Source organism: Lingula anatina, chromosome 4 (assembly GCF_051362555.1).
Source record: "Lingula anatina isolate TDL-2025a chromosome 4, LinAna3.0, whole genome shotgun sequence".
NCBI lineage: Eukaryota > Metazoa > Brachiopoda > Lingulata > Lingulida > Lingulidae > Lingula > Lingula anatina.
In genome coordinates, this window is record NC_141770.1 from 7,667,567 (window position 1) to 7,691,466 (window position 23,900).

The window sequence follows — 23,900 nt, forward strand, 5'->3', positions numbered from 1 at the left end:
CAAATAAAGATTTAATATTTCATTTCAATAAAATGTGTGAGCTAAACTGTGGTTGTATTGATTTCTGTGTGACATGTTATAAGATGAACCCTTCAAGACATAAGGGGCGAACTGATGACCCGAAATGCTGTTCTGAACGGGTTTGAAAAGGTTTTATCCAAAGGTGTCTTTTACGTGTTTTATATCAGTATAGCATCACGAATGTGAGGTGATTTACGAATTAAATGTTACATATTTAAAACGTAATCATATATCAGAATGCATGGTCATCAGTTAAAAACTTGCTTTATTGTATTGAAATATGTTCTATACTATCTTAGTTTCAAGATTGTCACAAGTGACATTTGTGAAATGGTACTATATGTGGTATTCTTCAGCAAGACAGCAGGGGATGACTTTCTAGTTTGGATGAGAATAAAGTACGCAAAAATACACAAATTTATGCCGGTTTAAATCCAAATATTTTTCTGTAATATTCAACAATTTCACCTAAATCACCAATGAACACGTTAGCGAATCCATTAATAAATTCTACAAGTCCGGTGTCGAATTCTTAATTTCTGTTTTTACGGGCTGCGGCGAGAGTAAACTTCAGTCTCATTCTCCAAATGTACTGAAATCAAAAATGAAACGACTTACGCTTATTGTGTGTCTTTCTTTCAATCTTCAGAAGGGAAAAAAGGATTATCGTCTCTTGAAATTTGAGTATTTTCTGTCTTGTTGAGTAAGAGATGCCATTTTACGAATCAAGATCGATTATTTTGTGTCTCAGGTGAAGTATGTAGAATTAAGAAATTTCATTTCTATTTGAGAAAAATCCCTTCTTGAAAAGCTGATTTCGTACATGTAAATACCATTCATATGATGGAAAAGACACTATTTTCGTGTTTTACTTATCTCTGAACGAAGTTCTTGTAAAATATGTACACGTTTTATCCTGAAATATATGTTTTTGCCATTAATCTGTTGAACAAATACATTTATGGGAATGAAAATTGCTTTATTTTCCAAATTTAACAATTTCGGCAATTCTGTCTTAACAGCATCATTATCTACCGACCAGATGATACAGAAATTGTTAATATTTATTCGAATTTAGAACAATTTATGTTCAGAAGGTTTTTTTTTTTCGAATTGAAAATGCATGTAGGAAATATGAGAAAATCGTGATCTGTCCCTTGGATTTTAAGCCAGATTTCATGTAAATGTAATTTGTTATCTAATTGAAAATGGATGTAGGAAATATGATCTGCTCATTGGATTTTAACCCAAATTTCATAAGTGAACATGTAGTTTGTTCTTTAAGTAGTTTTTGCAAGGAATTTTTTAAAAATTTCATATTCATTTTACTATCTAATGTTCATTAGTCTTTCCAGTTTGGCAATAGCTGTATAAACGTTGTATATGTTTTTATGTAGAACTTTTGACACTTTTTTGCCAAACATAACAAAAATGCGTGTCCGTTTTTTGCTCCCAACGATAAATGTCTGACTGAAAAAAGCGTGCAATTTTAAACAGAGCATTTAATAAATATCTCATAATTTTCATTTTTATATAGAGAAAAACAATGGCGGATCCAGAACATTTGAAAGAAGTCAGATGTTGACATTTGGGGCGAGATGGAGTATTTTGAGAACTTGATCATGTGAATCCAGAATGGGGAGGGCGGAGACTAGATCCACCATTGTTTTTTTTCTATTTTAATGAAGAAGTTGAAATATATTGTTTTTGTCATTAAGAACAAACATAACACCGTTAGTATAGTAGATAATTTATTTGTCAAGTCGAATATATTAGAATGTTATATTTTTACACCTGTAAGTGAATTTAATAATAATAATAATATAATATACATCATAATATTATACTATGATAGCATAATATTCTTTAAGATACTAAACGCTTTTTAACTTGTAAAAAGACTGAAGACGATGACATTTTACAGATATATGTTTTATAAATAATTGAATACAAAAAAAGCAATCTGTATTGCTCTTAATAAAAAACTTATTGAATGTACAAAATGTCTTAGCGTTTTTACTGATGGCTATATTGCCCAGTGGTAGCGTGGGTTTGGGGTTCGATTCCTGGCTCGGGCACTTTGGAATTACACTGAGGTGCTATTAGAAATTGTCTTTGGTTACTATAAGAAGAAAGTCTACCCGGGGAGGGTAGGTGGGAACACTTAGAGGAGTAGGTAACGCGCTTGCCTCTGAGACATAAGGTCCCCAGTTCGATTCCTGGCGCTTCTAGGTCCTAGCAAATTACCTTTTGCAAAAATAAACCCTAATAAAGAATTTAAACTACTACAAGAGGATCATACGAATGAGGAAAAACGCGAACTGAGACAGTGGCTCAGTAGGTAAGGCGACAGACTAAGAAGTAGAAAAGGGTGAGCTAGGAGTTGAAAACCTAAGGTTCAAGTCGAGCTGAAGAAAAGAAAGTCAAGAATGAATATGTGACATTTTGCACGTCATCTCTTATACTTTTATGTACATTTATTATAACAAATACAAACAACTACACCATACAGATGTATGCAAAATCCGAACATTACGTTTTGGCTCTACATAAAAAGTAATTTTCATAACGACTGCGCAATTTGAGATATAAATTAATCTTAAATACAACTATCTACAACTTAATGTGTGGGAGATTCTATGCATTTTGAATATTGTCGCTCAAGATCAATCATTTTGGTTCTACAAAAGTGTTCAAGAACACTGCATACAAGACGACATAATACTGACCAGAACAAGAAATTTTCAGGTTTTTGCCCAGAGTTAAAAGAGAAAGTTGAAGATTTGACGATGTATTTTACAGCAATCGTTCAAAGTTGAAATTGGAGTATTTGTCTTGTGACTAATCCAATATTTCACCGAGGGACATTTTTATCCAAATTGAAGGGTGGTAACAGTATAGAAAATTCAAAATGCATATGATCTCATGTAATCGTTTCCCCCGCACGCGGGTACACACTCATGACCCTACAACTAACTGTATGTCCCCATGCTGATGATCACACACAACACCAAACGGCAGTCAAACATTATTCAGTTCTGTAAATTTAATAAATGCTTTCTCATAGATAAATAAATATGTTTTTCTTCTCTTTAAATCTTAAAATAGGAACAAATTTATGCGCCGTGCGAATCAAGAACAGCATGAAGACATGGTCAGTTTACAACCTTATCCTAGTCAATAGTCATTTTATACAATATTCTGTAAACAAAATTAAAAAGGTTGTGCAAAAACAAGTTTACTTAAAATAACTCAGAAAATGCTAATAAACTCAACTGTTTTCAGTGATGAAGAAACACTCAAAAATAACCCAACAGCACGTGCAGGACTGGCACCTAATCGGGCCTTTTGTTCCCAATCACCCCTTGATCCCGACCGAAATATAGAATCAAGTAAGTACCAAGTACAAGATCAACATTAAATAAAACATTGACCTTCCAATTTTGTGTAAAACTTTTACTCTAAACAAGCAAAGTTTCATTTTTTGTTAAGGATTTTTCAAAATTCCAAGGTGTAAAAGATGAGATACATGCCAGTCCTTTTAATTTGATCTCAAAACTAAATTCTCAATTTATTTATTTATTGTATTATTTTATTATTTTACTCTGTATATTGCTCCAAAAGGAAAATGATTTCCGATTTTTATAATTGGCTAAATAAACTCTTATCTTATCTTACATATACATTTAACAGTTCATGTAGGTATGAAAAATGTAGGTAAAAAGTTAATTTTCCTTTTTTAATAACAAAAACTTATGAAATTCGAAAAAAAAAACTACCCCAACCCTTGGTTTGATTTTCTGAAAACAAAAACATCTCTACCCCCTCCCAGCAATAAAACTATGGGTCTGTCACTGATCAGACATACTACTAGTATATCATAACACCGGGAACCAAAGGAAGTTTATTCTTACCATTCGTCATATCCATAATTTTAGAAACACCCGTTTCGATATATGTGGGCAATTCTGTAATAGCTTGAGCACATTTTACAATTTCCTACTGACGTTAATTTTTAAGTGTCATAATTTGGATTACAACGTTTACAGTTTATTGTAAATTTACATCTCGTTCATTTCTTTCAATGAACCTACAGTAAAAGATTCCTGTATGCATGTTACGTAATGGAGTCGCAACGTATTTTTCTTTTCTTAAGTTCACTTGATTAGAATCAATATTTGTATCCAATTTAATATGAATAAACATGCATTTTCAAGTGCATAACAAAGCGTCTTATTACATATTTGCCCACACATATAATTTTACAATCAAACATTAAACCGGTCGTGCTCTACCTGCACATCACTTAATGATAATTTTGCAATTAATTTTATTTTCATAGATCCCTTAAGCAAGGTATTTTTTTTTTAGAATAGCTTCAAAAGTGTCGTTTCAGATTCGAAAACTGGTGGGTTTAAACAAAAAATATAAATTACAATAAAAACATCGATAGAGTGCTGTACTACAACTTATTTACACATGTATAATGATAAACCAGCGACGTGCAGGGTTGACGCTTGGATTTTAGTCCATTTTATTGAAGTTCCATGAATAAAACACTCGTTATACGCTGCACTTCATTTGATACATGTTTTGATGAAGAACATTACAACCCAAAGCAAACATTACATTTCAAACCAAATCAAATGTCAACCCTGCAAGATGACTATACGACAAACTTCGACACCAAGACAACGTTGACATGGGTGTGGGTGCTGGCGAACACGAATCTGATGTCTTTCCTGGGAGTGCGTCCAATTTCATCGTAAGACGGTTGTTACGAGATACTGAAAGTAAATGAAAAGTTAAATAAATTAAACGATATCCACATGCGAGAAACAATATCTAATAATCTTTAAAGTGAAATATAACCTTTACACCGATCCATTCCAGTACGCATTAAGAGATACAGAAATCATATTATAAAAAAAGCTATATACTAGGTAAATTGAACTTACACGTTCTATACAATGACACTTTAGAACGACATTATTACTATTGCATGCCCCGTACACACTGTTACACGACAGCATAATAATCTTTATATTTATTTATCTTTCTAAGCCATAACCCTCAAGGGGTATTTTGATGGAGACTGCATATTTGCCCACATGAATAATTTTACCATAAAAACAGAAAACCGGCAGTATACAATCACGCTGCTCTGTATACCAACTGTTACTAAAGATACCAGTGTTTGGACTTTATATATTTGCGGAATTAATTGTAAATAAATGTAATTATTTGTCAGAAAGCCTAGTTTTGATAATGATAATTCTGGATTTTGTAAATACGGGGACCTGGGTTAAATTATGTCTCGGTTCTGTTAAATGACAAAAAAGTCAACAATACACCGTTAGTTACATGTATTACCTGCTTTGTCGTCTTGCTTTGTTTAAGACGGAATGACACGCTCAGTCCTTTGGACAGCTGGAATAATCTTCTCACTTCTTTATGAACACATGTTTTCCTTCTGGAAAAAGCAACATAAAAAGTTATATAACTTTTCGAGCTCACTTCAGCAATTGAGTATACCCAAGAGCACTTAAGCCTGAAGTGGGAAATGTATACTTTTTGATAATTTATCGTCATCATAAAACGCTCAGTGTTGACTTACATCATCTATACAGTACTTACAACAAACTACATCAGTTTTCAGTGCCAAAATTTCAGTCTACGTGTGGACATTGTGGCAATGTGGCACGTGAAGCTTCTTCCTCTTCCTACTGACCTTGGTCCTATCTGAATACCTCTCACCAAAATGCTCACCTGGTTTACATAATAATAGCACTGACTGTGGGATTGTGTTAGAGAAGACACGATGCGGCTTAATGCAATCTTTGTAATCTATGCAATCTATGTACCTTCTATATACCTTCATCCCACATGATCGAGGTTATTATTAACGCATCCCAATTAAAAAATGCTGTTGGCTATTGCTCTAGTCCTGTAAATATTTAACACTAGAGTTGTGGCGACTAAGGTTTGTACATATATATCTAACATTTTTATTTATGCAGCAGTACACATGGACCCAAATGTGCTTCATAATAAAAAAATAAATCACATAAAAACCAGTTTATTGAGTTATTCAAACGATTCACATAGTGTAAAACTAGTAAACTAAAAGGCCCAAAACAATAGACCTCGTAAAAAACTTTGCACTCTGAACTTGACCAAATGATTATCAAAACGAAATCAACAGAGTGCCCAGGAGGCAGAATATTAGTGAGGAGTAAGGGTAACCATTGGGAAAATATAATAACGAGGGGGGGGGGGGGGGGGGGTCGACGAAAAATTACGCACATGAAGCTGTGCATTGATTGACTGGTGTCTCGGCCCTCGGATACAAGCTGGAGAAAAGACGTGCTTGTTTGACTGAATTTCATTGTGATATCAGTGAAGATAAGTGTTCGTGTATCAACCTGTATCAATGCGAAGTTTCATGAATTATATGCACGAACGTGAAAACGACTAATGAATTATGGGGTCTTAGCTAAGACGATTCCTCAAGTTCACCAAGCCAGTTTTGCTTATAGCCGATACTAATCAGTACAAGTACATTATAAACAAGAGGAGGAGTGTCAATCTAATGGCACGTTCCTGGAAAGTGCTGACTTTTACAGTAAGTGATTTCGGTTGAACCAGAACCAAATCTCCAACTCCCTTTTCAAATTTGAGCTTCATGATTTCAGGTTACATTTGCTTTGAATTGAAAGCAATTTCCAATATTAAATCCATCTAAATGTATATTGATTTCGTTTATTGCATTTTTACCTTTCTTTATATGGAGAAGTTCTTCCAGTTTCTCCCCCAATTTTGTGTTTTGATATTTTGAAATGGATACCAAAAGGTTGTTAACAGAAGCTTTCCAACAGAGACTTGTCGGAAAGGTTTTTATTTATTTTTAAAATATACAGTCCCGCCAGAAAGTCCCCTTACCAAAAGGCTGCATGGTCTCCCAACCCTGCCCAGTATGGACAAACAATAGAGGCCGCATGATAATTACAGGGTGGTGGAATCGGCAAGTAATCCTTATAGGACACCCGAATAACGTGAAGGTATTGTTTTCTGATTTCATTGTTTGTTCTCTGTTGTCGCGACTCTGTGGTTGCGTGCGACGTTGTATATGTGCGCACGCTTGTTTTTACGTCGCTTATTCTTCTTTGTTACGCTAAAATGACACATACGTTACCGATACATACGTTACCACGAAGCGTGTAAATATTTATTCTATTTTTATTGGTTGTCTTTCGCCTTGTGGGCCATCCTTTATATCTTTTATTTGTGTTTCATTAAAATAGTGTTGGCGCACAAAAGGAAAGACAACCAATGAAAATAGAATAAAAAATATTTACACGCTTTATGGTAACGTATGTATCATTTTAACGTAACAAAGAAGAATGATCGACGTAATAACATGCGTGCGCACATATACAACGTCGCACGCAACCAGAGACTCGCGACAACAGAGAACAAACAATGAAATCAGAAAACAATACCTTCACATTATTTGGTAACGTATGTATCGGTGACGTATGTATCATATAAAGAATTTCAACAAACGGTTTCAAGACAAGTAATCTTTAATTGCCCTGCTTTTCCTTCTTATTGTAATGTTGTATACCGTAAGAATAAGGCGTTTGCTCACAAGACGGACAACAAACAATTAAAAATAAAAGTATTTACACGCCACATGGTAACTATTTTCATTGGTTGTCTTTCGTTTTATGCGCCAACACTTATGTCTTAATGTTACATTAAAATGAAAGAAAACGAGACAAATAAGATTTCTTGCCTTCAACTATCTGTGAAAATTGTTCATATGATACATACGTTACCGATATATACATGGCCAAATAATATGAAGGTGTTGTTTTCTGATTCCATTGATTGTTTTCTGTTGTCACGGCTTTGTTAGTGCGTGCGACTTTGTACATGTAGCCTATATGTGCGCACGTTTGTACGTCGTTCATTCTGTATGTTACGTCAATATGATACATACGCTACCGATACATACGTTACCATGAAGCGTGTAAATATTTATTTATTCTATTTTCATTGGTTTTCTTTCGTTTTGTGGGCCAGCACTTACGTCTTAATGCTACATTAAAATGAAAGAAAACGAGACAAATAAGATTTCTTGCCTTCAACTATCTGTGAAAATTGTCCATTTGATTCATACGTTACCGATATATAGGCTATGTACAATGTACGTGACCAAATGTCACGACTTTGTGAGTGGGTGTGACTTTGTATATGTGCGCACTGCGTTTTACGGCCTTCATTCTTATTTGTTACGTAAATATGATACATACAGTGTATACGTTACCAAATAACGTGAAGGTATTGTTTTCTGATTTCATTGTTTGTTTCTGTTGTCGCGACTCTGTGGTTGCGTGCGACGTTGTATATGTGCGCACGCTTGTTTTTACGTCGCTTATTCTTCTTTGTTACGCTAAAATGATACATACGTTACCATGAAGCGTGTAAATATTTATTCTATTTTCATTGGTTTTCTTTCGCTTTGTGGACCAACACTTATGTCTTTTATTTGTGTTTCATTAAAATAGTGTTGGCGCACAAAAGGAAAGACAACCAATGAAAATAGAATAAAAAATATTTACACGTTTAATGGTAACGTATGTATCATTTTAACGTAACAAAGAAGAATGAGCGACGTAATAACATGCGTGCGCACATATACAACGTCGCTGACTTGATATCTGTAAGATTCTGCAGGGAGAAATGGGAGACATGGCCTAGTTTTTTACCTCTAAAAAAGTTTGCAATATACTTTGTCTTTCAGTGGTCCCCGATTCTTTAATTTTACCAATGTTATCACTTTGAACCGCATAAAACACTTTTGGAAGTAAAAGAATCATATTAGAAACTATCACTACACTTTCTTTTTATCATTTTATATTTATTCATCTTAGTATTGCCACTGACATATCTACTAGTGCCTCAATTTAGGACTCATTCCCAATGACACTATTGATCTATGTAAATCGATCCAACTCCACAGGGACTCTTGCTGAATGCAATTGGATTGGCTAGCCTCCTTTTGTTTATAACATGCTTGTTTTCCATTTTCTACTCAAAGCTAGGGGTGGTATGCTAATATCTTAATCTGATTACATTCAGCAAGAGTCCCCCTGAATTGATCTACCTAGACAGATAAAGCACAATCAGAACAGCCGACTAACAGAGCACAACAACAACAAATTATAATATTATTTAATATTTATTTTTAATTGAAAGTTGGTTGGTACATTTATAATGTTGAAATGATAATTCTAAGAAAAACAAAGGCCAAATACATTTTCAAGCAGAGCATTAAGCTGAAAGTTATGAATACAGTTTATAAAATCATATAATTACCTAAAATAATACAAGTATGATAAATAATGACATTAACTGCATTGCAGACTTTCAATTAAGTTTTCAAAGACATAAAAACTGTATTTACCGGTATAAACATCTGTACAGTGCTTTCTATTTACATTTGTGCATTAAAAATGTTCCCATGTTAATTTATAAGTACATATTTCATAAGGAAACAAATTCACTGCAAAGAGATATGACTTTGGATATTTAAAACAAAAAATAACCTTGTCTTTTGATTAAATTTCATTAAAGAAAAAACTAACAAAAAAATTACAAAGTAAGCAGCAAAAGTTATAATAAGTACTCATCTTTTATAAAGACTAGTACCATGGGATCACAACAAAAGTGTACAGACTAGTATAAAAGCTTCAGTATACTTGCTGCAAAATGTTACTTAATTCTTTACTTAAAGAAATAAAATGATTTTCTGCATTTCACTTATACAAAATTGCTGCAGACATCTTTTACACTTAATTATCTTTGGGCAAACCATAAGATTAGCACTAACATAAGACTAGACAGCAAAGCTGACAAAATATACAGACACAAAATATTCACCAAAATACACACACACAAAAAAGAAGAAATAAAAAAAAAGGTTAGATAAGATTCTGATATTTTTACTCATTCACAGTTGGGGGAGGCATGCACAAGAATTGGGCTCCACTTCACGAAGCAGTAGTTTGTTAGTGATCGATAGTAGGCCTCTTCCTAGATATGAGTGCAGTTTCACGAAGCTATCGCTAGTTCTCTCACTCATTATTGTGTTGTTGTTACCATGGATATTTCATGACTGGTCAGACCAGTTGCTAACTCTAGAGTTTCATCATACACATGCGTATTAAATGAAAAAGAAAGGTTGCAATATGGCGTCTGTCTTTCTTGCTATCCGGGCCACCAGAATACAAAGGAGACAACAACGGTTTTATCATAGAAAAAAAACCATTAAAATTTATGGACGCTGGAGAAATATTCAAAAGATTCTGCCTGTCTAGAAGAGAGGTGGATAGGGTCGTGGAGATCCTGCACAATCTCATAACATTGATGAAGAGATCTCACACCCTCTCCCCACAGGCACTAATGCTCAATGTTTGCAATATTTTGCAACTGGAAGCTACCAGAGAGTGGAGGGAGATGCTACTCTAGGATGCAGCAAGGGCAGCGTCTCCTGGGCCATCCACAGGCTGGCAAATTTAATAGCAAAATCACAAAATGAGGATATTGCTGCCAAGTTTCCTACAGATCCCAAGGAAGTTAAAGCAGTGAAAGTGTACCAGCAGCATAACTAGCACAATGTCAGTCTATCCACACATGATTAGCATAGGTGAGATGTAGTCATGTGACCTGCTAGCTTTTACCATGCAGTAAAAAGACATTTTGAATGTAAGAGACAGGCAGGACCACATTTTGGAAGTTAGAGATAGGCAGGACCTAGTAGGAGACCTTAAGGGAGTCAATGGTAAGTTAATGTCTACACTTGGTTTACTGGATGTTAATGTTTTACAGAATTCATGTTATTGGCTTATTTAGTAGTGCAAGTTTTCCAAGTTTTGATATTGCTAAAAGGTAAATCAGTATAAATTGTATGTGTGGCAAGTAAGTTAAATTGTGTTTAATGTCTATGTAATGTTTAAACCAAGAAGTAATACGTTCATCTACAAATATGTATACAATTAACCTGGGATAAGGACAGGTGTGCATTAAGTATTTGGTATTTTGATCAAGCTGTCAAAAACTGTAGTATAATGACAGTTGAACTTAGTGCCTAAGCAATCATTTATTAAAACTTGTGTGGTATACAAATAGACATATATAGTCCAGCCAGTAGTATATGGGTTACCCTCATAATTATTCACAGTTAGTCACCAATAAGGACTTGAATAGTTATTGTGATTTGCAGTCATGCAGATATTATGCACAGGAAGAAAGTATAATAAAGGTGCATTAGAAGATATTGTGAACATTTGATATATATTACAGGTATTTTAACAGGTTTTAACAATTGTCATAAATTTATAAATTTATTTATTATTGTTATTTGTTTCTTTTTTAGTTTCACAGTTGATTGGATGTTTGAAAGCAACAATAAAAGAACACTTCAACCCATTTTGTTGCCTGTATGTACAAAAGGATTTCATGATGATGCCAGCTTTCCAAATGTCTTGGGATGCATCGACAGGATACTCATCCCTATTCTGGCTCCTATCGAACAACGGTACATCGGGAGAAAAGGCTTCCATTGCCTCAACATGCAAGCAGTGTGTCATCAAATATTGAGGTAAGTAGGCTAGATGCTTGAAAAAAGAAATCATCTGAAGTGCACTTGCAATGACCTTGACCATGTGCAATTTGTAAACAAAACGACTTACACATCCTCGAAGAGAGCAAGATGGCGGTGTGTGATGAGGACGGTACGTGAGCTATGAGTAAACCATTGGCAACAGGCAAAAAGTCTGTATACTTTGCCACCAAATTCTTTACAAATGCACTTTGAACTGAGGAAGAAGAAGCTAAGAAAGAGATCAGGACTCAAAGTTTTCTGCGTGGGTCTTCTTGAAAGCTTTTTCATCACTTGTTGATCGGGACACCATGTTACAAGGGAGGTGAGTGTCACTAAGAACGGCAGAAAAACTGAACATTTTGTGGCATTGCCAAACAGTGTATATAGATGGGACTTTTCGTGTATGCCCGAGGCCCTATAAGCATGCAATTGCTGTTATTGTTGGCAATTTTAATGGGTATGGGCTGCCACTAGTCCATGCCTTGATGTGCAAAAGGACCATGGGTCACTATAGACAAGTGCTTCAAGCGGTGTGCAAGAGAACAAGGGAACTTACCCACCACACAAAAATCTCTCGAGGCTGTTTTTGTGCCATTGGCATGCACAGATTTGTAATGACACACTTTTTCAATAGCAGTGCGTCCCAAGGGCGCATCAAAAATAAATAAAATTTAAATACAGTAAAAAAATGGAGTTTGTTTGTTCAACATATTTTAAATTGTTAAAATTGTGTATTTTTAAACCCACCAAAATTTTACCAAACTTGGAACAAGTGTCAGTCATGAAAACTGCACTTCAAAGTTCTAATCTCGTCTACTGCGCACTTTCTCTGCATGGAGAGTATCTTCTCTGCGTAAAGAGTACACCAGAAGTTATATGGCCACGTCAAAGCTTTCTTTTTTTGGCCGACGAGAGATACTCAGAATCTTGGTAATGTACTAGACAGCGGGCTGATGGCAGATAATGGTCCATGGCAGCCTCCACTAAGTGGACCTTGGTCCAGAAGGAAGTTTCAACCTTAGTTGGCTTCAGAGATTCCCATGGCTATGCTTTGACAAGGACAAATCAACCATGTGGTGTGCACCATGAAAAAAGGCAGGCAAATGTAATACAATGGCCCTGGGAGTATCGTCCAACTTTCACACCAGTACACTCACCTAGCTGCCATGTTGGAATGACCGACCATGTGTATGCTATCCAGGTAACTTAAATAAATTTTATTCTGATTCAAAGTCAATTAAAAAACGAATGATTAAGTGTTTGCACGTGTGCAGCCTACTAAGAGATACACGCATGCATACAGGGAGTTGAAATCATAAGAACTGAGAAGGGAAGACCTTTTTGAGTTTCTTGTGTATTTGGCCTTGAGCAAGGTACTACGTTTTTGGTGGGATAAGCAGTCAATTAACACTATAATTATGTCTTTCATTTCTATCTGTGTTGTTTTGAATAAAATTTGGTATTTTATTGCCAAGTTTATGTACCGTATGATATAGAAATTATTATGCAAAATAGTGGGATTGCATTTTAGTTTGAGTATCACTGATTGTTATATAGCTGAAGTTTGTAGACCTTTATTTGTAGGCCTGTAAGAAGTCAATATCAATATCAACATATATTGCACAAATTATATATATATATATATATATATAAAATTCAACGAAACATTGGAGTCCATGGTGATGAAAGTGACAGGAAGACATGATTGAGACCAACAGTTACAGCACGTTAGCTTTTGTTATAACACTGCTAAAAACAATACCACTGGATACTTGCCCTTCTTGATTGGTCTTAAACCCACATTCCAAACTAAGTAACAAAAAAAAATGTCCATTGAGTTTGATTTTTCTTTTCAACTTATGCTAATGTATATTGAAAAACGATCTTATAATGGAGACCATGTGTGTTGCGTAAACGCAATGTATCATTCATTTGAAATACTGAGATGGTAAAATGACTAAAGATTCCTATTAGTAAGCAAAAAGAAGCAGTTAAAAGAATCTTTAAGATTAACTATCATAACGGCACATTTGAATACATCACTGGGTTCCAAAACATGACAAAAACAATGACAATGACAAAGACATGTTGCCCTCAGTCCTGTACATGTGTTATAATTTTATGATGTCATCATGAATGTTACAGCTTGGAAATAATAACCAAGGGACTAGAAACATGGAACAAGATCAAAGGATAATTGGCTTACTGCAAACTCTTCGTGAAATCATGTGCATTTGGATCATGTGACCTCCCGTACAAATAGCGAGCATATTGTGGTTGTCGATTAACTTTTGTGTCATTTGGACAGGTAGAGGCAGTTTTTTGTGCGGATGAGACGATAACGCTTACAGAGATTAAGTACAAGTACAATATGTTCTATTAGGGCTGTGCACCGGTACAGTACTGTAAAAATCAATTAGGTACGGGTCCAAAATACCTGATTATGAAGTACCGGTACCGTACTGATATACATTTATACCAAGTAATGAAGTATGTGCTTATTTTGTGAATGAAAGATGCGTAAATCCTACCACAAAGACAAAAAATTGGCACTGGAAAAGAAGCCTATACATCAATCATAAAGTACAACTAGAGCAGATGATACATTGTAGTACTTTCCCTCCATAATGTTCATATTGTCAGTCATTGAGTGCAGTTATCGTCTGACGTCGATTGTTTTCTGTTTATCGCTCATTCCTCACAGTCTACAGGCAATCTGTGAACATTTGAGCTGGTAAATTAAAAATTTTCGTAGTCCATGCTGTTAAATAATATAATAGCACAGAATAAATAGATTATAATTGCAAACCCCTTTCTAATTTTTTTTTTTTTTTTTTTGCATTTGTACAAGCAAAATATGAACACACTCATGGAGATATAGCTGCAATATATAATTAATAAATAACTGATTATGTAGATAAATGATATTTATTTATTATCATTGTAATTTTAATTCTGTTCTTTTAAAAGATGCCAGGAGGGAGTTTCTGTTGTCGTGTCCTATGTAGTGCTTCCTCGCAGAAATGCAAGGGTCTTTCTTTTCACAGCTTGCCTAAGAAAGGTAAAATTGATAAATAATTATCATTAAGAAAACCATTATACCATAACCTCTTCCCACCTTTTCCTCAAATGAATAACTAACTACTTTCTCAAGAATTGTTAAATAAAATGTTATTTCAAGATGGATGTCATAATGCACATTTTATACCTTCAGAGCAGTACCTCCATGTCTGTTTATATGCTAGATTGTTGATTTCACAAAGAAACTCCCATTCCCAAGTAAAACACTTTCTCTACTTCTATGAATAAATCTTTTTATATCCACAGGGGTATCTGAGGTAACAGATGGATGGAGGACCCAAGTGATCCAATACATCAACAGATGTGACAGCTCTTTTAACCCAGACAAAGCCATGATCTGTTCTAGGCATTTTGAAGAGGATTGTTTCATAAAATGTACAACGCACCAACATAGCACTGTACGGAGATTTAGAAAGAAGGTTGGCTGGGTGAAGAGTGGGAAAGACTACTGTCAACTTGTAAGGTTGATCAACCGTCAGAAAAGAGTAAACTTGGTGCCAGAATTCTTTTTTTTTTTTCAGAAAGCCAAAAGAAGGATGCAGATCCTGTCTGCCCAAGGATGGCAGACTGAGGTGCGGCAGGCACAAAGCAAGTGCGCCAATGCTATCAAGTACATGTCTAGCAATGAAAGCGACAAATTTGCCCAGGTTAAACATACCTTAGGTGTTATATTGAAAACAGCTCAGACAAGAGCAGAAGGTTCATGCAAAACAGGAAGACTGGAGCAAATCACATCAAATCTTTCCCTAATTGTCCAGAGGTTATGTCATGGTTTGTAAAAAGAGATTAAACATTTCAATTGTTTTCAGTTTACCTGACCAAATGCTGTGTAATTTCAAATAGTATAGAATTTTGGTTCATTATTGTGAAGGTTTTATATGTAGTTTCATTACAGACTGAAGTTTACACCTGAAATGAAGTTGTAGCTTCATAGCTAGCTGTTTCTTTTTTATTGGCCATTTTTGTGTCACATACATAACTGCCAGAAGTAATTTAATTTGAATATGTTCCAGGAAATGCACACATTTTTTATCTTTACTGAGAGTGTACCCTATTTATTTGACATACAATAAATGATATAAGTTTATTTAATGTTTTTTTTTTTTTTTGTCTTATCAAAATATGATTTTATGCCCCCGACTAACATTACATTTAACTAGAGGATCAGAGAGGCGATACCGCCTCCGAATATTGTACCACCAGCTGGAGCAAGCGCATTCGTATAGACCCCCACATACACAAAGTAAGGGACACAGCCACCAGTCTTGTGCTTGACAAGCTGTAAAAATGCAATCAACAAGAATTTTCAAAATATGCAACAAAAAAATATAACTTAAAATGGTACAATCAAAGTGAATTCATTGTAAGGTAGGTCAAAGGTCAATTTTAAGGTCACATTTAGATTGCCAGTATATGACTTCCTATTCAAGTTCAATAGTAACTATGGACCTATCTCTGCCAGTTTTGGAGATAAAAGGGAAGCAAAATTTGCAAAGTTCAGTTCATGGTGAAAAGTAGGTCAAAGGTCAATTTCAAGGTCACAGTAAGATTGCCAGTATACGACTTCCTATTCAACTTCAATAGTAACTATGGACCTATCTCTGCCAGTTTTGGAGATATAATGTTATAATTTTGGAGTTACCATAATGTGCCATAAATTTCCTACAGAAAAAATTAATTAAAATAAAGAAAAGGTCATTTTGGTCAAAATTCTTGAAATGGGAGTTGTTCTGAAGTTCGAGATGTTCAAATTTGATGATATAATGTCATTTTTGACCACGAGTTGTCTGCTTTGCCAAGCCTTATGTTTTATTTTTCTGGAGTTCAAAATTTATTATCCATTACCGTACTGCACATTTTGCTTTCACCACCAATGTACTTTTTGATACAGCGTAACTTTGGAGATAAAAGGGTAGCAAAATTTGCAAAGTTCAGTTCATGGTGAAAAGTAGGTCAAAGGTCAATTTTAAGGTCACATTTAGATTGCCAGTATATGACTTCCTATTCAAGTTCTATAGTAATTATGGACCTATCTCAGCCAGTTTTGGAGATAAAAGGGAAGCAAAATATGCAAAGTTCAGTTCATGGTGAAAAGAAGGTCAAAGGTCAATTTCAAGGTCACAGTAAATTGCCAGAATATGACTTCATATTTAACTTCAATAGTAACTATGGACCTATCTCTGCCAGGTTTGGAGTTAAAAGAGAAAGAAATTAGCAGAGTTCAGTTCATGATAATAAGAAGGTCAAAGGTCAATTTCAAGGTCACACTTAGATTGCCAGGATATGACTTCCTATTCAAGTTCAATAGCAACTATGGACCTATCTCTGCCAGTTTTGGAGATAAAAGGGAAGCAAAATTTGCAAAGTTCAATTCATGGTGAAAAGTAGGTCAAAGGTCAATTTTAAGGTCACATTAAGATTGCCAGTATATGACTTCCTATTCAAGTTCAATAGAAAATATGGACCTATCTCTGCCAGTTTTGGAGATAAAAGGGAAGCAAAATTTGCAAAGTTCAATTCATGGTGAAAAGTAGGTCAAAGGTCAATTTTAAGGTCACATTTAGATTGCCAGTATATGACTTCCTATTCAAGTTCAATAGTAACTATGGACCTATCTCTGCCAGTTTTGGAGATAAAAGGGAAGCAAAATTTGCAAAGTTCAGTTCATGGTGAAAAGTAGGTCAAAGGTCAATTTCAAGGTCACAGTAAGATTGCCAGTATATGACTTCCTATTCAACTTCAATAGTAACTATGGACCTATCTCTGCCAGTTTTGGAGATATAAGGGACTAAATGTTATAATTTTGGAGTTACCATAATGTGCCATAACTTTCCTACAGAAAAAAATTAATTAAAATAAAGAAAAGGTCATTTTGGTCATAATTCTTGAAATGGGAGGTGCTCTGAAGTTCCAGAAGTTTAAATTTGATGAAATAATGTCATTTTTGACCACAAGTTGTCTGCTTTGCCAAGCCTTATATATTTTTTTTTCTGGAGTTCAAATTTTATTATCCATTAACGTACTTCAAATTTTGCTTTCACCACCAATATGTACTTTTTGATACAGCGTAACTCGAAAACCGTATGGAATACAAAAAAACGGAGACCACCTCCACCTCTACATGCTCTACAAAATGCAAAAAAGAATGGGTCTCTAGCATTTACGGTTCCCGAATTAGAGACAGTTTTCAGTTTCGGTATCTTATGGCTGCTACTCCCGTGAAAATGCACCGATTGACCCCCAATTCACGGAGATGAAAGATGACCTGAAGGGTAACAACTTCCAATAATATTATTGGTTAAGTCTGTGTGGTGTCTGAATAACAGGGCAAATAATTTTTTTTTTTCGTAAAAAAATTAATTTTTTTGAAAATTTTGCCCCGTTTGACCTTGAAATAAAGGTCAAAGGTCAAATCCAAGGGCATATTTGAAATCTACACATATGACTTTTGGAAAGCCGTCTGTAGAAATTTTTCCCATAATTCCATCCGTAGGGTAGATAATTAGCATTTAATTTTGCCATTTTTAGACAAGGGTGCATTGCAATGAGTGCCACACCTAGACCCCAATACCGACAAAGCCCAAATTTTACGTGGAACGAGTTGAGATTATAGGTGACCTAAATCCAAGAGATGGGTACGGGGGCCCTTACCGTCTAGGAGGAGAAGCGGTAACGGTAGCCGTCCGGCGGAGCCGCAGGAGCCGGCGGAACGATCCAGACGGGACTTAAACCATGTGTACCGCCAGCGCTAACGCTGGTGGTACAATAAGCTACAAAAGTAGTAGAAATGTACTCTTTTCTATTGTTAAAAGGCATAAAAAGCTGATCTTTCCTGTGTTAAAAAGGTGTACAAAATTAGCCATTTTCATACATTTTATATATCAAAATATCACATGTTCGTAGAAAAAAAGTTGATTTTGTGACACGAAAAAGGTAAGGGAAGCAGGCCATTCATATGCCTTTCGACATGCAAAAGTCTTAAGAATGTTGATCTTTATAATGCCTTTTTTGTCAAACAAAAGAGAAATTTTGTTGTAAAAGGCATATAAAAGTTAACCTTTTGTGTATAAAAAAGAAGAAGAAAAGAGGGCCATGATTTGTACATCTTTTTCTCTGTATAATAGCCATTCAGAAGATTATCTTTTACATATTTCCTAAAAATTCAAAAGGTCCAAGAAAGGTGTAGAAAGATGGGTAAAAGAGGGCCTTTTAATCAACTTTCAGGAAATACAAAAGCCAAATTTTCATGCAGTGTAAGGTACAGTCCTCTTGGCCTCTGGTTTAGGGATGCAACCCAGGTATTTTACTTTGCATTTTGGTACAAAATATTTAGCATTTTTATTTTCTTGATTTGTAGGCACGCAGAAGTGCTTGGGATAATTTCCTAGCTTGTTTTGGACTGAGAAGAAACCCTGGTCAGTTAATAGTGTTTCTAGTCTGACAACCGCTTTGAAGGAGGTAACACTGTATGTTTTAACAAACAGTTGTTACTCATTTTATTGAAAAATTTTAAATGTTGTAACTGCACCTTACCAAGCCGTATGCTTTACCTGGGTAGGCCTGCAACCTGTAGTTACAGCTGGAATTCACATTCATCACGTTGGATCACGTTGGGTTGTGTCTGCAAGTTTTAGCAACAAAGAACTTGAGTATGTCTCTCTAACTCCAAGAATGACACAGGGATATGAACATAAAGAAATACCACAATTACAGGTCCTAGAACCAGATGGAACCCTCATGGACACAAAAAAATTTAAGAAGGACCTAGAAAAGTGTAAAATGGAACTGACCCAGAATTTTAGATAATGGGATAATTTTTTTTAAATCAAGAGAAGACTGCAAGTCTTCATTTCCTCTACCTCCCACAAATACCTGGCCACTATTGAATCTACATGTAAGTTATTATATACACCATTGAATTTCATAAATAAGCATTGGTCATTTAACAGATTTTTACCATTTTCATTTGCCTAAGGACCCACGTATAGTAAAGAAAACAACTACCCAATATGACATTATAAGTAAATGTGGTGGAGAAAATTTTTTTATTTTGGGATTGTTCACAGCATTTGCCATCAAATCCAAGACATTCAGCGCATATCTGACAATTTTGTTCTTAGCCTCCAGATAAATGTAGATGGGCTACCTCTGTTTAAGAATACTAGTCACAATTTCTGGCCTATAATGGGGAGAATTGTAAATATTCCTAACCAATACAGTAAGCCTTTTATCATTGCATTATATTCAGGCACAGCAAAGCCCAATGATATCAATGAATATTTTCATGATTTTATTGATGAATTTAAACAAATTCAGGGAGGTTTCCCCTGTCATTGGAAACGTTTATTTATTTATTGCTATCCATTCATTCATTTGTGATACACCTGCCAGTCCCTTCGTGAAAAATGTCAAGTCTTTCTCTGGTTATCATGGGTGTGATAAGTATATTCAAGCAGACAAGTGGATGGGAAAAATGACCTAGTTCCACCCCAATCCCTCATACACGGTGGGTTAATCCAGTGGCATAAACTGGCAAATTCCGTTACTATGACAATGCCAGTAAATGCCAGTAAGTTTCTGCCAGTGAAATTATTTTTCTTATATATAGCCTCAACCTAAACCTATACAACTAACCCTAACCGGACCCAGAATTTAACCCTAAGTCCGAAAATTAACCCTAACCCTAAATCACGTGATCACGTTGCATGCGCACGCGCGCACGGCCATAACGGCCTTACGTCATATCAGCGTTGGTCACTTCCACTCCGTTCAATCCTAGCGATAAGACGTGTTTTCTGGAGGCTCCAAAACGGCTCATATTTGCGGAGAAACCTGTTTTTTCGGCATTCTGTGCTTATATCCAACGTGCAAACTACCTTTGAAAGTATTGGAGAGGATTTTTATTCTTAGAAAGGAGACATACAACGCCAAACGGAGATTTGAACGGCGACCGCCATCTTGTAAAACCTTCGAGGATTTATTGGATTATTACAAAGGACAACCGGAATACAAAGGATATACAGAACTAGCGGAATATTTTAAAAAGAAGGATTAAACATGCCAGCAATACCTCCTGTTCACTTTGGAGCACCTACTTTTCAATTTGGAGATCCTGCACCTCCACCTTACGGTCAGGTAAGAGCACAACGTAAAGCAAATTGGTGTTTTACTAGCAGACAAACCAATACGGTTGCCTTCCCTGTCACTGATCACTATGGAGCAGGACCGTTCCACTATAATTCCCTTGCCTACAAGATTATTGTTGGACCGGTGGAGCAACCAGACCAGTTCGAGAATGTTGCACATCGCCACGGTATCATTAGAATGTTAAATGGAGCTGTTATTACTGCACGGCAGGCCCTTTCTATTCTTCATCGCCATGGATTAGCAGATCCCATGGAGGATGAAATTTATCTTCAGCCCTTAAAGGGTACTTTTGGAGGATATGTGGAATACTGCTTCAAATCGGAACAACAGGCACGCAATAGGAGGAGCGTCGCCCAAGGAGGAGGAGATGCCGAGGACATCGAAACACAGGAGGATGTTACATCAATCCCTGCAGTAGGATCGGAGAAAGACGTCATGATCAAGTCTGCCATAGATTCTATCAGGCAATCAGGTGAGGTCGTAGATTATACTAGCTTACGTAGTGAAATCATTCGTTCTCACGGGGTCCATCAATGGACCAAAGTTATCAAAATTGCAGAAGAATACTTGGCCCATATGGCCTCCTCAGATAGCAGGCGAGTTATTGATGTTCCTTATGACGATGACGCCAATGTAGAGCAATACTTGAAAGCTTTTGCGGCATTTGAAAATGCTATTGCTGATAATTTAAACACCAATGGTTTAGATACCTGTCATTCAGCACCGATATTTCTTTTGATAAAATAAAAAGATGAAGACCATCACATGGGACCTACCCCTTTATCTCAGCTAAACATTGAAATGGTGTCATGCTTTCCTCTTGATTATATGCACCTTGTTTGTCTGGGGGTAGTGAAAAGGCTGTTAAATCTGTGGATGAAGGGCCCATTATCCTGTAGAATTGTTAATAGGGTATTGCAAGAAATATCAAGACGTTTAGTGGCCTTAAAAGACAGTATACCATCAGAGTTTGCAAGAAAACCTTGATCACTCTTTGAAATTGCATACTGGAAAGCAACTGAGTTTCGGCAGTTCCTTCTGTACACAGGTCCAATATCACTGTTTGAAATTGTGCCTGCAACTGTGTATTAAAACTTTATATTATGAAGCTGGGATACATTTAAAAAAGCAGCTGGCATTTGCCAAGATGCATGCTACAATACAATCAAGAGTCACTGGTAAGATGGGCCAGTTGAAGCATATCACAGAGCTTGTTACCAAGATTACACCAACACAGAACACCCTTACAAGGCTGAAAAAGAAAAGGTCAAGAACTGATGCTGACAATTTTACATATTGCATGTTGGTTTCTTCCTTGCTTTCCATTTTTAAAGCTCTATCCTTTCTTTTATTTGTTAGCTTTTGCCTTGAAAATGCCTCCACCAAAGCATTTGCATTCATCTGTGCTTTTTTGGGACTTATGTTACTCAGCATGAGCTATATTATTTGGCTCCATTGGAAGAAGGTACTGGAACAAAATTTTGTGTTGCACTTGCATATTTGGGCACTTTGATAATAAACTCCAACTGTGATCCATCTAAAATTTTGTTAAAAATGATGAACCACAAGAAAACATTCCAAAAGAACACTGAAGAGGATTCAGCAGCTTTTAAAAGTCAACAAGATTTTAAGTAAAGAAAAACAACCTGCAAATGGGGGAAAAAATGGTTATTCTGGGAGTAATGACAAAATTGACAAAACAATACTTTACTTACTGTTTTACTTGAAGTCCAAACCAGATTATTATCAATGGCAAAGGAAATTGAAAAAAAAATCAATCTGTTCTCAATATAGCATCTTTTTACCCTGTCAAATTCAATTTTGAGTTTACAGACCCTTTTGCCTGGAATGTAATTAGTTTTCTATGTATTACTTATAATGAATTTTAGGAGTTAAAGAAGGAAATCACAGGTAACTTCGATTGGTACTGTGAGAAAGGAATGGTGAGAAGTATGATTTTACCTGTAATTTTTTTGATGATATTTAAGAAACTCAAACAGAATTCTCAGAGTTTACCAGAGAGTTATCCCAAAATATAAAACCTGGTCTTTTTGGTTAAATTTTGTTCACAGAGATTGCTTTTTATACATTTCTTTATATTTTTCTGTGAGAACAGGTGATTGGAACCTAAGAAAATTTTGTTTGAAAAACCAAAGAGGCAAAAATGAAGGCGTGGCAGGAAATTACTATAAGGTTAGTGCCCAATTTTTTAAATCAAAAGCACTAGAATAGATGACTTGACTATTGATATATTATAATTCCATCTTCCACTTAATTACTTCTTTTATAAACATAAGGAACTACATCATTATGCAAAGTATATTGAATAGAATTGGAAACATTAAATTTTTTAGTTATATTTACAGAAAAAAATGGTAATATCTTATTGATTTTCAGAGTCAACAGTATATGTCTTGGGAGATGTGAAAGTATAAAAGGATGAAGTGCTCAGATTTTTCCAGCTGCACCAAAAAGGAGGCAGAAAGGGAGATTAAAAAAGATTAATGATGGTAGGGTCTCTCATATAATGTTGACTCCCATCCAAGAAAAGGTTAGAATTTTATTTAAAAAAAGTTAAATGTATATATAGTCATCTATATATATATATATATATATATATATAAAATGATTACTATCAGTACTTTTGTTTCTGGTTGTGTCAATTATTGGTGAGACTGCCATTGCTGGCTTTCAAGGTTTCCCATTCCTGAGGAAGAGGCAGAGCATGAAATAGGAAAGGAGACACAGTCTAGTCTCTTTGTATGTTTAGATAATTATAAGTTTAACTTATGCTTACAGTAATGTACTGTTCTATTTGTTTTCATTAAAAGTCTATAAGTAAGTAATGCAACATGATGTTATATTTTCCATCAAATTCATATCGAAATAATATAAAACTTGGTCACAAAGTGCTCACTTTATTCTCCAGTTTCCCATTCCGGAGGAAGAGGCAGAGCATGACAAAGAACAGGAAAGACGA

General features: G+C 35.3%; 2 long non-coding RNA genes across 4 annotated transcripts in view; both read right to left on the reverse strand.

The window, feature by feature from the left end:
• The window catches only part of LOC106153585 (uncharacterized), a 173,050-nt gene that overhangs the window by 129,151 nt on the left and 19,999 nt on the right, over nt 1-23,900 (reverse strand). The gene's annotated exons all lie outside the window — the stretch shown is intronic.
• Nucleotides 3,348-5,742, reverse strand: LOC147762206 (uncharacterized). The gene is made up of 3 exons (XR_015334060.1): nt 5,659-5,742; nt 5,395-5,494; nt 3,348-4,808 (listed from the first exon to the last, which is right to left on the reverse strand). It is a non-coding gene; the product is annotated as an uncharacterized LOC147762206 (long non-coding RNA).